Raw genomic sequence first — 5,944 nt, forward strand, 5'->3', positions numbered from 1 at the left:
GGGACCGAGACCAAGACCAGGACCGACTGTCAGAGGGTCTGGGACCAGGACCAACTGCCAGAGGGTCTGGGACCGGGACTGAGACCAGGACCGACTGTCAGAGGGTCTGGGACCGGGACCGACTGTCATAAGGTCTAGGACCGGGACCGAGACCGGGACCGACTGTCAGAGGGTCTGGGACCGGGACCAACTGTCATAAGGTCTGGGACCTGGACCGAGACCGGGACTGACTGTCAGAGGGTCTGGGACCGGGACTGACTGTCAGAGGGTCTGGGACTGAGACCGAGACCAGGACCGACAGTCAGAGGGTCTGGGACTGGGACCGACTGTCATAAGGTCTGGGACCTGGACCGAGACCGGGACTGACTGTCAGAGGGTCTGGGACCAGGACCAACTGTCAGAGGGCCTGGGACCGACTGTCAGGGGTTCTGGGACCGACTGTCAGAGGGTCTGGGACCGGGACCGACTGTCAGAGGGTCTGGGACCAGGATCCAACTGTCAGAGGGTCTGGGACCAGGACCGGCTGTCAGAGGGTCTGGGACCGGGACAACTGTCAGAGGGTCTGGGACCAGGACCGGCTGTCAGAGGGTTTGAGATGGGGACCAGGACCGACTGTCAGAGGGTCTGGGACCGGCTGTCAGGGCGTCTGGGACCGGGACCAACTGTCAGAGGGTCTGGGACCAGGACTGACTGTCAGAGGGTCTGGGACCGGGACGACCCCTTTATAAGCTGCATGTTCTATGAAACAGGCACATGTCTCCCCCTGCTGTCTGAAATGCTGAATTACACCCAGAAACATCAGCAAATGATGGTTTTAATCAAGTTGAACAACAAGAAACTTTCTGCAGAGAAGTTAAAGGTTCCAATACTGCAAAACATCAGTCAACTCTTTTCTGAAGACCATCAGGAACTTGGGATTTATTTCTGTAATAATTTAATCTGACAAGAATAGTTGTTTTTTCTGTATAAACTGTAGAAGAAGAGTTTATAAAGATGTAAAGTTTAGACAGCTTAAAGTTAAATCATCACTCTGTGATTCGTAGAGCAGCTTCAAGAGGAGCTCCTGCAGAGAAACACTGACTGTTTCCTGTTTCTGAAATCAACTTCTGAACACGACGTAGTCAGATCCATTGGATTTATGTTTTTACAACAGAATTTGAACAGATAGCTGCAGACAGTCATAAAAACCAAACTGGGTCAGCAGCTGCTTTGTTCTGATTTCCATCTCTGAGGAACCTTGGAGCAGAATCCCAGCAGGCTGATAACATCCGTCTCCGGGGGTTCCTCTTCAGACAGAAACCTTATCTGAAGATCCTGATGAGGCTCAGCAGGTTTCCTGATGTGGAAAGTGTGTTTTTGTTGCGAGGCAGAAAGGCCTGACGCTGCAGAGATCTGGTTCAGTGTGGGTTTCCTGATCATCGATCCTCCTGCAGTGTTATCTGAACGAAGCTGCAGACTCAGGTTCAAGCAGGTCAGATGTTTCACTGCACCAGTCAGCAGTAAAAGACATGTTACTCTGACCTCACAGTAAAGAAAATTTCCCAAGGAAGAGTCCTGAAATACGGCTGCAGTTTATCCAGCATGCTGTGGTAAAGAGTCCTGCAGTTTTATTAACAGTTCGGATCAGAAGAGAACGAGGTGAAGAACCTCTGAAGGAATCAGTTTTTCTTTCACTGATCAAACAAACATTTTATAAACTTTATTTAGTCCAACCAGAATAAAGAAATATTCAAAGAAAACTGAAGTGAAAAGAGCAGAAAGTTAATCCAGATGTTCTGTTCAGCAGCTGCAGACGGGCTTCAGAACATCTGAACCTCCATCTGTTTATGCTTCTGGGTTTTAAACTGGACTTAAAACCTAAACCTGAACCTGTGGGTCCATCAGAACCTTCTGCTGCTCACAGGTCAACAAGTTCTTTGATCTGACTGATGGTTTTCACTCTGAGGCTTACTTCTCCTTCAGCTGTGGAATGTGGATCTTTAATATGACATGTCAGAGTTGGAGTTTTGTATCTGAGCACAGGGGGGCGCTGTGGTCACAGGAATCAGCTTTTATTGTCTGCATGAAGCTGACACCAACCAGCAGGTCGGCCTCTCAGATTTTCTTCCATCATGTTAAAACTATCGAAGCTGAGGTTCCACTCAGAGGAAGTTCTGCTGAGGAACCCGTCCTCACCTGCCCAAGTCCTCACAAACACCAAGAGTTGATCCCAAAAGTTCTGAGGTCTTTGCTCTGGCTTCCTGTTGCTCAGAGAACTGACTTTACAAAATAAAAATCCTGGGTCCAAAACCCCTCTGTGATCTTCTGCTGCAGCGTGAGAGACCAGGACTTCTGAGGTCCCTGCAGCCTCTCACGTCCAGGATCCAGACCTCAGGACCAAAGGTGAGGGTCTCCTCTATCCCTCTGACGTGTCCTCTGTCCCTCTGATGTCTCCCTCTGTCCCTCTGACCCTCTGACGTGTCCTCTGTCCCTCTGATCTCTTTCCTGACCCTCTGATGTCTCCTCTGTCCCTCTGATGTCTCCTCTGATGTCTCCTCTGTCCCTCTGATGCCTCCTCTGTCCCTCTGATGTCTCCCCTGTCCCTCTGATGTCTCCCCTGTCCCTCTGATCTCTTCCCTGTCCCTCTGATGTCTCCTCTGACCCTCTGATGTCTCCTCTGTCCCCCTGATCTCTTCCCTGACCCTCTGATCTCTTCCCTGTCCCTCTGATCTCTTCCCTGTCCCTCTGATGTCTCCTCTGACCCTCTGGTCTCTTCCCTGACCCTCTGATGTCTCCTGTCCCTCTGTCTCCCCTGTCCCAGCGTTCCTCTCTGACCCGTGTGAGCTCAGAGCAGAGAGGGAACAGGAAGAGGAACGTTCTGTTCAAACTGTCTGTGGTCTCCATGATGAGGGACTTCTGTGAAGGACAGAAATGGAGGATTTATCGTCTCATTACGCAGCATGAAATCAATTCCTGCGACGTTCCGACGCAGATTATCTGCATGAAGATCTGTGATTGGAACAAGGAGGCTGTCATTAGAACAAAGAACACTTACTGGTGACTTCAGGGATGGTTCTGAACACTCAGAACCTTGGTTCTGGGTTTGTCTAACGGGTCATGTCCCAGAGGATCTCCATCCTCTGATGTTTCATCTGAAATGATGAATTCGAACATCTGTGCAGGACGCCTCCATCATCTTCCGCCGATCCAACATCAGCTTTTATTCTGAAAATAAATGTGGAGATTTTTACAGGAAATGGATTTAATTTGGCCGAGGTCACATGACCCCTAAATCACCTCAGAAATAGAAAACGGTTTGGTGGAAAAATACATCATATTCCTGTTTTTTAGTTTTAGTTTTAGAAAATCTTTAAGGTTTGGAATAATGAGTTTTTGTCAGGAGAACCGGGTTTGGATCGGTTCTGACTCCTGAGTCTGATGGTTGATCACGTTCTGCTGTGATTGGTTCAACAAATCGATTAAAAATGTTTCCACGCTGAGAGCAGAACGTCAGCATGAAGGACTGAAGACAACCAGCAGTAAAGCTGCTGCTGGGCTAAAAGTTAAAGCTCCAACAGGACCAGGTTTAGAGCTCCAACAGGACCAGGTTTAGAGCTCCAACAGGACCAGGTTTAGAGCTCCAACAGGACCAGGTTTAGAGCTCCAAACAGGACCGGGTTTAGAGCTCCAACAGGACCGGGTTTAGAGCTCCAACAGGACCGGGTTTAGAGCTCCAACAGGACCGGGTTTGGAGCTCCTAACAGGACCAGAACCAGAACCAGGACCAGGACCAGGACCAGGACCAGAACCAGAACCAGAACCAGGACTGTGGGGACAGTGGATTTCATCTCCAGGGTCCTGCTCTGTGTTCCTCACTGAGACGCAGGTTTGATGTTTTTTTTTATCTGTGAGGTTTAGGGTCTCTGTCACGTTTTCTTCTTCTGGGGTTTTAATTTCCCTTCTTTAAAAATCTGCAGATGATTTTTATCATGTTGTTTAATTAAAGGTGTTTGTATGAAATGAGATAAAAGGTTGAAATGATCATCTGAGTCAACAGAGGAGGGAACCAGAACAAACTGAACTGATGTTTGGAATCTAAATGTTCTCGTGTTTAACAGAATATTGACTTTTCTCAGATAAAATTTACCGCCTCCTCTTCAAACTCGGAGCATCTGTGTGAAAAGCTGAACTCATGGGAAGGTTTCTGCTGTAAACACAGACTGGGATCATTTTTTCCTACAGCGATCAGACCTGCAGGCAGCTTTCTGCACTCCAAGATAATTTCTAACTTTTGTTTCTTTTCTGTGTCATTTATTTTCCTGACAGCTACATCAGGCTCTGCTGTATTCGGAGCGCGGGACGTATTTATCTCCGGGAACAATGAGCGTTTCATTTGAAATGGATGGATTTTAGCGGCACGTCTGAGCTGCAGCTTTTCACTAAGTGTTGAGGGGAAGATTGGTGGCCGGCTGGGATCAAGGTGGCAATCATTTATTTCCTGACATCCTTTCTTCCTCTGGTTTCTCCTCCAGCGAAGGTGAAGTTGTTCTGATGAATGGCTCTCACTGACGTTAGCAGCAACAAAGGAAATACAGCTGCTCAGCCTCTTCTATAAGTCATGAAGACAACATGGCAGCGCGGCTCAGCTGATGGATCACCGACACACCAGGACTCATTCTGCTTCGGCAAGACGAGGAGGAATTTAGAATAATTTCTGTGTTTGGGTTCAGATTCCAACAAAACTTTGTTTTGACAAAGTGTTGAGAAAAATCCAGATTTGTGATTAAAATGTTGCCATATAAGGTTAAACTTAAACAGAGAAAAAACTGATCAATTTCATTCAAACTCACCTGATGTTCTCCCAACAAACACCCACCTGTTACCATGGCAACAGGTCCAATCCAGGGACTTATTCAGACCAGGACCGACCACCGAGAAGGACAAGAACAGACCAGGGCCTCCACAGCAGCAGGTAACGTATCACTTCCTACGGGTGTCACTTCCTGCCGCTGTCGCTTCCCGCCTGTGTCGCTTCCCGCCGGTGTCGCTTCCCGCCTGTGTCGGTTCCTGCCGCTGTCGCTTCCCGCCTGTGTCGCTTCCCGCCGGTGTCGCTTCCCGCCGGTGTCGCTTCCCGCCGGTGTCGCTTCCCGCCCGTGTCGTTTCTCGCCCGTGTCGCTTCCCGCCGGTGTCGCTTCCCGCCCGTGTCGCTTCCTGCCGGTGCCGCTTCCTGCTCCTGACTCTGACTGGACTCATTTTTTCTCTGATCCAGCACTGACACACACACACACACACACTCTTCTACCACTATTGAACTGTAGATTTGGTCATTCTGATCACAGATGAAGTGAAACAGAAATATCTTCTCTGGTTAAAGCTGTAGAGTAAGAAAACCGACCTGACATCTGTTTTCTCTGCAGAACCAAACGTTTCCAGGAGGTTCTGTTTGTAAAACTCTCAGAGTTGAACTGATGGCAGCGTTGGTGTCCTCGCCGCTCGCTGTAATTGGTCGGTTTGTTCTGAGATGGGTTTCATGAGTTTCCTGTCTGCTGCTGTTCGGCCATGACAGAACCTGTTTGTTGTTTGATGGATCGTCTCTGAGCAGAACGCAGCGCTGACATCTGACTGCCGACTGGAGACCAGGGCAAACTTCAGAGGGACAGAAATGTCACTCGGTGATCACAGATCGGATTTTTAACAGAAAACATGAGAGAGTTTCTGTAAACCTGCAGATGTCTATCTTTATGTCCCAATGAGTCTTTTTCCCACAAAGTAAAAAAAACAAAACACGTTTAGATGTTTGTCCACAGCTGAGATTAAGGATTCAGTTTCAGTACAGGACCAAGTTTAGAGCTCCAAACAGGACCGGGTTTAGAGCTCCTAACAGGACCGGGTTTAGAGCTCCTAACAGGACCGGGTTTAGAGCTCCAACAGGACCGGGTTTAGAGGTCCAAACAGGACCGGGTTT

The sequence above is a fragment of the Kryptolebias marmoratus genome, linkage group LG4, assembly GCF_001649575.2.
Source record: "Kryptolebias marmoratus isolate JLee-2015 linkage group LG4, ASM164957v2, whole genome shotgun sequence".
NCBI lineage: Eukaryota > Metazoa > Chordata > Actinopteri > Cyprinodontiformes > Rivulidae > Kryptolebias > Kryptolebias marmoratus.